Raw genomic sequence first — 10,528 nt, 5'->3', positions numbered from 1 at the left:
AATCTAACCCATTCCATGGCCACCTTATCCTAACATGGAGTCTTTGGGTTGGGTGGTAAGTGCTCTAACAGCTTTTAAATGCCCAACCTGTGCACATCAATTTTGTGGCTACTGCCAAGATTTCCATTAACAATAGCCTTATCTACACAGAACAAGACAAACAAACACATTCACCTTAACATATCAGCAGTAACCAAGAGGTATTACTGCATCCTGGCCAAGACAAGACCCTGCACATACCACCCACAATGTCCATTCAGCTTGGAACTGGGGAAAGGACTGAACCAGCAGACACCAAAAATGAGGACCTCAGGCTTGACTGGGCTTCCAAAAGGGGAACTGTGGACTAGAAAGCCATTAGATCGGGAGCTCAGTGCAAAGACAGTGGAGCACAAAACCAAGAGGAACTTACTCACAGCCCTTGAAAATAGCAGTAAACACAAAAAACTCAAAGAAGTTTGCAGCACCATACCTGTGTTTCTCATTGTCCCTGAAGCTGTCAGAAGTCTCTTTCAGTCCCACTGCTGCCAAATCTGTTTAAAAAAGAAAATTCAACTGAGTAAATTTAAAGATCAGATTGGCTTTATTCAATGATTCATGAGTTAGGCAACATCTCATCTAGTAAATAAAAAGGAGCTCCAAAGAGCTATACAAAATGGCAGGCTTTTATAGACAGGGACAAGGAAAGAGTGGATCACCTTATCATTCTTTGGGGAACAAAAGGGGTCTGTCAGGAGGATTACCTCACTGCTGCTAGCCAGGGAACTACAGACTAACTGGTTTGAGATTACATTTCTGGGAGAAGTTGAAACTGTAACTAGTTTAGGTATTAAGTCTTGGTTTTCTGACATGGTGCTTAGCACAAGTGACTCCATTTTAGGCCTGTTTCTTTTCTTAATAGTGTTTTGTTTTTCCTCAAACCAACCAATAATTTCAGAGCACTTCTCTGTGCCAAGACAATGGGTATGTACTGTTGAACAATTTACACTACTTGGGAAAATAAGACATTCACATCTTTTATTACTATATTACTCTCCGTACTAGCTCTGTTGTGAAGTTGATGAATATAGCTTCCAAGAAATCAACTCAAAGCACAGAGAAGAGAAAGCCCAGGGATGCATCAAATGTCTGCTGCCAATGTCCACTGCCCTGGTTGAGGCAGGGAACTATGTGCACATATTTGACTCAGAACCAGTGAGGTCCTGGGAGAGCCCTCTGCTGGGCAGGCCACACAGCCTTTATCTGGAACTATACATCGGGATATGGGGGAGAAGGTGTCACTTCCCTGGGCTGCAAATCATGGCACCGCAGAAGAGTATAAGTCTTTGTTTCCACATCTGAAAATGGGGATAATTGTATTTTCTAATAGTCTTCTTGCAATGATTCAATGAACGTAAATAATGCATGTAAAGTGTCTGGATTTAGCTAAAAATGTTCATGAATATGCTATTTGTTGTTAGTATTCTCACCTCATCTAAGTACAGATTCTACTTGCAAAGATCCATTCCTTTATTACATGACTCAGAGCACTCAATTATATAGTGTTAGGGCTGGAAGAGCCTTCTCGAGATCCCCTATCCAGTCAAACCCCTTTATTCCACAGATGAAAAAAAATGAGACCCAGAGAGGTTCAAACACTTAAGAAGGTCACACAGGAGTTAAGTCTCAAGTCAAAATAAGCCACAGCCCACCTAGCTCCCCGTTCCCCACCACCCCACCAGCGTACTTGGCAGTTTCCCATACTGCAGACATGGTGAAGCCAACAAGAATTTCAGTGTATTTACAAAAAGAAAAAGAAAAAAAGATTGATTTTCATGTTTTGAGGCTTCATGAAACTAGCAATTTTAATCAATTTTTCAAAATTGCTAATTTCAACCATGCAAGGATCTCACACACAAACAGAAGGGCTGATTGAAATTTAAATGGCGGCTGGCTTGTTAGCTGCAGGCACCAGGCTGAGTATTTTCATATGCAAGTCTGCAACTGTGTCCCCGGCCTGGCAGCAAAAGGAAACCATCTCTGCGAGACACTCGAAGGCATTAAGAATTCAGGCAGCCAAAATGAGAGGCAACAACATGAAGTGATAAAACAAAGACAGATCATTATTAGCACCAACATAATGTGTTCCCCCTGTCCTCCGATCTCATTTAGAACCCTGCCCGTTTGTCTACTGAAACTGTGATTAGACCGATAGGAACCAGAGGATTAAAGTAACTTTCCCTCCCCACCTACCCCCACCCCAATTGTAGGTATTTCAAATGAGCAAGATGGGGAGGAGATAAACCTGAGAAAGATTTTAATATTCTGGGCAGCAGCGCCTGGGACAGCAAAAGCTAACGATGGCTGGTCCTGCCCCAGGCAGCCTGGGGAGGGATGTTACTGGACTGCCTGCCCCCACCCAGGGAAGGCAAGTCCACCTCTGTCCCCAACCAAACCTGCACCTTCGTCCTTGTCGCCTCCCACTCCATGACCCCTTCTGGGGTCTGACTCAGAAACCCCTTCCCAATCCACGCCCTCTCACTTCCTGCAGCCTCTGCCAGCTGGGCCTCCTCCCACACACCTGCCCTCTCTGTTCCAACAGCCTCCTGTCTGGCCTGGAAGTCCAGGAGGGCAAGGACTCCCTGCGTCTTTCACTTCAATCTCTGGTGCCTTTAGCTAGATGCCAGCTTCCCATCACAGTGGTGCCCCTCATGACCACCAGGTGACCTTCTGATGCCTTCTCTCTTTAAACCAATACTGGAACCCACTCCCCTGCCCGCAGAATAAAGCCAAATCCTGGCAAGGCACTGAAGGCTCTTCCCATCTGTTCACATGCTGCCTCTCTGGCCCCTTCTGTCCCAGGCTCTGGTCACACGGGGGACCACCTGCCCACTCTAAAATGCTGTACCCTTCAACCCTGTGGCTGATGTTCCCACTGCTCCCGTCTACTGCTCCTTTATTGGGCAAAATTCTACATGTTCTTCGACATTCCCTCCTCTCAGAGGTCTCCCCCAGAGCTGCACAAGAGGCTGTCATTCCCTCCTCAGGGCACCCATCAGACTATGTTCAGACATTTGTCATAAGCCCGCCTCAAAGCTGTGGCCCTCAGTGTCGGTGACCACGTGGTGACTGTCCACCGGATTTTAAGCTTAGTAAGGGGAGGAACCAGACCAGGCTCATCCTCACACTGGTGGAGCCCAGTGCCTGACCTGAAACATGAAATTACATCCATTTTAATACTAACCAGCCTGGACCTACTATTTTGGACCCCAGGGGGCAGCCAGCCTGGGGAACTCTTACTGCCCCTCCCATGTTTTTCCATGCAGAGGGCATCAACCTGGGGGCGGTTACCTGTGTGAGTGTGAGAGACTGTATGCATGAGAACATGTGTGTATATGGGTACCCGGGGTGGGTGCACACATACAAACACAGTGAATCCTGACACGCGGGACCAAGAGGAATTCTCACTATCTGAGTAAGGCAGTGCTGCAAGGGGAGAAGAGTGGTCACCTTCCCCTGGGCCCAGAGGAGCAGATCAAGATCCAAATCTCCCACAGTAATTTGCACAACTTTAATATTGCTTCCTCCAGCCCCTCACATTCCAAGTTCTCAGATGCCTCAAGACCTGATACAAAAGTAGGAAAATGGCACACCTGCCAGGTGCTCATGAAGTGTCCAAGACCAGTCCCGGTGCTAAGTGCTTGGTCCTGCCCTTTCTGGCCTCAGTTTCCCCACCTGTGAAATAAGGGAGAGTCTCACATGGCTGAGGGCCTGTGCAGCTATGATACTTTGACAACTAGCTGATGCGTCTACAGAGTGTGACTAGTGCTTCCCACCACCTGGGCCAGCAGGGAGCAGCCCTCGTGTGGTCAATAACGGGGACCTCAGCTTTGCAAAAGGCCCATTTGGGACTCATCTGAATGGTCTCCACATGCCTGAGTTGGGTTTTCAGGGGCTGCATGAGGGGCCTGAAAGGTGCTTGTGGATAAAATGACAGTTCCTGTGGCCAGGATTCTCGCCTGGCTCTCGTTGGCTAACTTACTGCACATGTGTGGGCAATACGTTGCTATTGACTCTATATAAAGAGCTCCGCCCAGTGCTCTAGGTGACACGGTGGCAGGCTGCAAGGCTGCAGGAGAGCAGAGCAGAGGCTGGAGTGAAGGCAGCACCGAGGGCAGAGGCCCAGAGGATGGCTCTGCGGGATGGCTGTGTGGGTAGAGAGGCCCAGAGGCAGAAACCAGCTTGCTGCATTGTGGATAAAATGAAAGTTCCTGTGGCCAGAATTCTCACCTGGCCCTGGTTGGCTAGCTCACTACACATGTGTGGGCAATACGTTGTTATTGACTCTATATAAAGAGCTCCACCCAGTGATCTGGGCAACACAGTGGCATGGCTGCAAGAGAGCAGAGCAGATGCTAGAGTGGTGGCAGCTTCAAGGACGACTGTGCAGGCAGACAGGCCCAGAGGACAGCTGTGCGGGCAGAAGGGCCCAAAGGCAGAGACTGGCTTGCTGCATGCAGACTCGCTCTGAATGGGTGGGATTTTAGTGATTAACCTGCCACCATGGAAATAAAGTTGGGTATAACCCTTTCACCCCAAGAACGTTTTACTGTCATTTTCTTTCATCATATTGAATCCATAGTGAACTTGCCAGGGGCTGAAACCCATTGGCAAGACATACATGCAGACTTGCGCTGAGTGAAAGGGATTTTAGTGATTGACCTGCCACCGTGGAACTAAAGTTGGGTATAAACCCTTTCACCCCAAGAACATTCTACTGGTCATTCCTTTGGTCACATTGAAACCATAGTGAACTTGCCCAGGGCTGAAACCCATAGGCAAGACAGTGCTTCATCCACAACTGAATGATTTGGAAAAAAATCCGAGGAGGTAAAGGCATGGACCAGTTCATCCTTGGAGAGATCCAGGCCAGGCTCCCAGCCCCTCCCACCTGCCCTCTTTTATTTTCCTGCATAAAACTGCTCATTGTCTTTGTGAGCTGTGGGGGATGGCAGAAAGCAGCTAAGAACTCATGGCTTACTTTCTTCAACATCTGCTTTAAAAGAGAACTTTGCTCAGAGAAAAAGCATGTGCAAATGTGAATTTTCTGTCTATGCCTGGTGTGTGTGTGACCATGTCCATTTGAGAGGGGAACGTGTGTGTGTGTGTGTGTGTGTGTGTGTGTGTGTGTGTGTGTGTGTGTAAAAGCAATTTGATGTATGCAGACTCACTCTGAGTGTACATGAAAGTAAGTGAAGCCATGTGGGTACGTGTGAGTGCGTATGAGTTCACAAGCAGATGTATGTGGCCATGCCATTGTGTGAGCAGCATTGCGACTATCTATTCATGTAAGTGTGGCGAGGTGTATATAGGTATACAGAGGGTTTGGAGTGTATCCAGGTAGGTGTACATGTGTGTGTTGTGTGTATTAATTAATGCTGTGTTTGGGATCAAGGACAATAAAAAGCCATACAATGTACATCCTTCCTAAGATGAAAACCACATAGCCTCATTCCAATGACAAGTGTTAGCAGTTTTCCCCAAAATCTCCGCAAATAAAATCACCTTCATTTAGGCTACCTTATGCCTCTTACATGACCCCAAAGATCTGACAAGTAGCATCAGATAATATCTGATCATGCAGGCTCTTACATCTTGGGTGGGTGTAGTGGATTCAAAGCACCAAGGAAATCATGGTGCAATTTCCTTGGAGTTTTTTTAGAAATAGTTATGCTTAGAGTCAGACTGACTCAAGGGCAGCTTCTTCATCTCTAAACTGGATGGATGGGACCTGCCAGGTGGAGCTGTTGAGTGGAGAAAGTGGGACAGCTGATATATGAGGCCCAAGGCCAGCACCTGGTGCATAGTAGGTACTTAGCCCACATCAGCTGTGCTTCACTACATCGGACAGTTGAGAGGATAGCTTCTTGGCTGCCAAACATTATTAATGCCCTCTCTTCTGGTACTAGACCAAACGGGCTTTGTCAGGGTCACCCCCTGCCCAGTGGCCCCTCATCACATATGCTCCATTAGTTGCACAGTGCCCCAAAGTACAACAGGAACGTTTCCTCTACTAAATACATCTGTGACAGCTTCTTGGCAGGAGCAGAGCACCAGGGTTAACATATGTTAAGAATATGTGCTGGACCCACCTAACATGGAAGCAAAAAGGAACCGCACGCCACCGGCGCCTTGCCTGAGCCCACAGCCTGGAAAGCTGGCTTTGCAGCTTTCCCACCCAGCCTCACCCAGCACACCCCTCAGGAAGAATCCGACTGATGATCTCATCTGCTCTCCTCTCGGTTCAGGACATCCTCTGGCAGACCCCAGCCACTGGCCATCTGGCCTCAGCTTCCACACCCACCAGGGGAAGTCAGCTACCCTTCCAGTACTTTCTCTGAGCCAGGCTCTGAATAGGACCCTGGGAATAAGAGTGTAGAAGAGACCCAGAGGGCCTACAGAGGAATGGGAAGTCATAACTAATGTCACGGTGAGGGCAGGGGTTGCCTATACACTCCCCTGCAGGGCTCTAGCCCCACATTGTTCTCCAGGATAAGGAAAGGCAATGACCAGACATGTGGCATGCTGTGGTCCATAGCTCCAAGCCTTAATGAGGGCCTCTCCCTGCTACATGACAATTTTACCTTCTTTACATCAAATATCCAAGAGCTGGGGAGAGCTGGACATCACACCCACACAGTCATGCTTGTATCTGTTTCCTGTCTTCTGGGGAACATGCTGGTCTTCCTAGAAGGGCAGAGCTGAGGGACTCCATGTTCCTGGCACTGACATCATTTGGTCATTTGGTTTATGTGTAACTAACTCAAGGCTCTGAGAAGATACATGATGATTTAAAAATCATACTTCTAAGGGGATCACAGTCATGGTTTTGCACCCAAGTCAGCATGCTGCAGGGTTTTAGGGCTTAGTCAGCGAGGTCAGGCTGGATGGTAGCCTATCTAAGAGACTAAATTCAAGGATGGTTCTTACTAGTCATGCTACTGCTGAGAACATGCTCTGAAGTTGTTCCATTTACAAGTTCCAGGTCCCAATTACCATCCAGTGAAATTCATCATTTAGACTAAAAAGGTTCATTTACTGAATCTACACCAGGTGCCCAGTCTTTGCTCAAGCCTGCCAGGAAGAGGGAAGTGGAGATGGGGGTGCACAAAGGAGATGCTTTATTAATATTAAACAATGCTAGCTGCTGCAGCAGAAAAATTCCCAAATCTCAGAGACTTAGCAGGATAGTCTGTTTCTAGCTCATATTACGTGTCTAATGCAGGGCAGTGGGAAGCTCTGATCCACACAGTCATGCAGGGAACCAGGCTGACAGAAGATCTGTCATCTTGTAGTTGTACCATCTGGATCACACAGAGCCTATGGCCACTGCAGAAGAAGAAAGGGATAAAGGAGGACTCCTGCCAGCTCTTAACTGCCTCAGCCAGGGAGTGACACATGTCATTCTGCTCACAGTCTAACACTAGTCACATGGCCCACCTTCCAGCAAGGGGTACTAGAAATGCAAGGGATAACATGGATCTTTGGCAAGTGCTCCCTGTCTCTGACACAGACATTATGGCCCCAGTCATAATGGGGACTTACAAATTGGCTAGAGTGAGAAGAAATTTTCTCCAGGAGACAGAAACTAGTGCCTGGGTTTGTGTGACAGTGAAGACCAGAGGAGGGCAAGGTCCATGAGGAAAATAAATAATCAGGAAAGTCTTTCTGTGGGATGTTGACCTAGAAAGAAGTATTATTGAACATCAAAGTAGGAAGAGAGAGAATCTGTTTGATTAATCTGGGAAGAAGGAAAGTGGAGGCCATGGAGGGAGGGAGTTTGGCCAGGTCCATGGAGCCAGAGAAGGAGGCCCTTGTAAGACAGCCTGGGGATCTGGGCTGGAGAGAGTGGGGAGTTAGCAGGAAATAGGCATTTAGGGAAGGTGAGGCGACCCAGGGAAGAACTGGAAGCAGCGGACTTATTAAAGGGCTCTTCTGGGAATCCTGGAGCAAGAAGACGAAGACAGGATGACACTGAGCAGCAATCAGACAGGAGAGATATCTTAAATGGAGCCAGCGAGTCCCCGGGACAACCACACAGCTGGCAGTGGAAATGCATCTGAGCCCATAAAATCCTGACCTCACACAAGAGTTTCCGGAAAAGCTGCAGCATTAAAACCCAATGAGAATATATGTTCAACAACCTCGCTGAAATTGAGATGATTTGATTTCAGGAGGTAAAGTACATCTTGAAGTTAAATTCTTGGCTCTACTTTTAAATCCTCTCAAGTGGGTTAGAATAGCTGGCTCATCCTTAATGGATGGAGTTGGACACTCCCTTCCCCTCCCAGCCACTTGAGAGAGTGTAAGGACACACAAGGTCTCCCTTTAGGAGCACATTTCTCCCTAGCACAGGGGTCAGATCATGCTAGGTGAGGAAGGGAGGGGGAAATGCCTAAGGCCCTGGATCCTATGAGGACGAAGGAAGCAGGCCCATCTCCTCTGCAGAGGATTTTCTCCCACCTCAAATTGGGCTTCACTCCTGGTGCCAGTGACCTTCCTACATCAGGATCTGGATTATGACCTGAGGTCATAGGTAGAAACTGGGGTGAGGGCACATGAACTCCTGACCAGGGATGACCAGTTTTAGCACTGAAGGTCCCATATCCTGGAAAATTATTTAATCCCAATTGATCACCGTACGTTGTAGACCCCACAGGTGACAGTCTCAAAACTCATGTTTAATTCTTCAGGATAGGGCAAGTCAATGCTTCAGAGTTGTGACACACCATGCGTCACCCTTATTTGTTATGAATATTAATGTTTAAAAAAAGATAAAAGTCTGGAAAGATTTTTTTCAAAGAAGAGTAGATTCAAGGTTGTTCATATACATACACCATTCTGACCTACGTGCACTCTAACATGCTTTCTTCTGTGGGTTGGAAAGAAATGAAATACAGTTGCCCCTTCAACAACGTGAGCTTCAACTGTGCAGATCCACATGTACATGGACTTTTTGCAATAAATACATTGAAAACTTTTTGGAGGTTTGTGACAATTGCAAACAATATTTCTTTCTCTAGTTTATTATAAGAATACAGTATATAATACATATAACATACAAAATATGTGTTAATCAACTGTTTGTGTTATCTTGCAGTCAAGAGTAGACTATTAGTAGTTAGATTTTGGATGAGTCAAAGTTATGAATGGATTTTCTACTGTGCAGGGAGTTGGTGCTTCTAACCTCCAAATTGTTTAAGGGTCAGCTATATCGGAATCATGCCAGGACACTCTATTACCAGTTGCTGGAAGGAGCAACCAATTCTGACAAGCCCACTATGACTGACTACAGAGTGCTGCTACCTCAAAAATAAGGAGGCAAGCACCACTTGGGAAGTGTTCTTGCTGAACGAACTGAACCTGAATCTGGTGAAGGCTTTAGATCTAGCCTTCCACGTAAGAGGTACCAAAGAAAGAGGCACCAGTTCAATACCACCACATGAATGAAGTCAACCAAATCCCAAATGTGGGTCATTCCGTGGGGCATCTGACCCTTATTCTTCATCAAAACCATGAGAAATAAGGAGTTTGGGGTGGGGTAGAGAGGCTGTTCTGCTTAGAGCCATTGAAAACCAAACACAAACAGAGGGTCAAGTTTGGACAGATTCAAACAAAGTAACTGAAAAAGAAAACATTTTTTCCAAGACTATCAGGAACATTTGAATATGAACTGGACACCAGAGTAGTGAACTCAGTGCCCTCTGAACTGTGAGTTTTCCAGTCTGACTGGTGGGAACAGAAACTATGATTATCCCGTGTAAGTTCCATGTTTTATTCCCTCTAATCCTTTCGCCAGCCTCTGCTCACTTCCTCACACACACTTGCTGATCAGAGCATTGCTGAGCCCTGGGGGCCCCTCAGTGCCTGCCCTCTCCAGCACTCTGGCCTGCGCATTCTGCCCACCGGGGTCTGCGTGCACCCTCAGCTCCAGTCCTTCGAAGCAGGGGCCCGCTGGGTTCCCCTCCCTGGGCCACAGCCTGGGAGCTCTCGCTGGGTGGGTAGCTGGGGCATCATGGGGCCCCCTTGCCTACCTCCCATCCCTCATCGGTCACACTCGTGGCCCCTGACGCCCACTGCCCTGAACTGTGGCTCCACGTGCTCTATTTTTGTTGCTGTTGATGCTGGCAGTGGTTTCAGGCAGGAGGGCAGATCCAGTCCCTGCTGTTCCACGAAGGTCAGAAGTGAAGTCGTCCCGACAAGGGGACAGAGCAGAATCACCTGGGTCCACTTCACGCCAGGACCCTGAGGCCCTGAGAAGAGGGCCAGCAGGCTGCCCTGACCCGCCACGGACTCTAGCCCAGGCCCCAGTCAAGGACACTTCTTGCTGGAGCTGCCTCGTCAGGGAGGCTTTCCCAGTGGGTGCTGTGCCCTGCAGGGGCTTGCCACCTAAGCTGAGGCCTGCCCTGCTGGGAGGAGGCACTTTCCAGCATTTTCCACCAGGGTCTGAAGAGCTGGCACTAGCCCGCGCCAGTTGTGAGTTTCCGTC

General features: G+C 47.9%; 1 long non-coding RNA gene across 1 annotated transcript in view; it reads right to left on the bottom strand.

Moving 5' to 3' along the window:
* Nucleotides 1-463: 463 nt before the first annotated feature.
* LOC130684502 (uncharacterized) overlaps nt 464-10,528 on the bottom strand; it is an 86,431-nt gene continuing 76,366 nt past the window's right edge. Inside the window, exon 3 of the long non-coding RNA XR_008998779.1 lies at nt 464-533. This is a non-coding gene — a long non-coding RNA (uncharacterized LOC130684502). The remainder of the gene's footprint in view (nt 534-10,528) is intronic.

The sequence above is a fragment of the Manis pentadactyla genome, chromosome 8 (assembly GCF_030020395.1).
Source record: "Manis pentadactyla isolate mManPen7 chromosome 8, mManPen7.hap1, whole genome shotgun sequence".
Lineage (NCBI taxonomy): Eukaryota > Metazoa > Chordata > Mammalia > Pholidota > Manidae > Manis > Manis pentadactyla.
The sequence above is the reverse complement of the archived record's forward strand: the minus strand, read 5'-3'. Positions and strand labels throughout refer to the sequence as shown.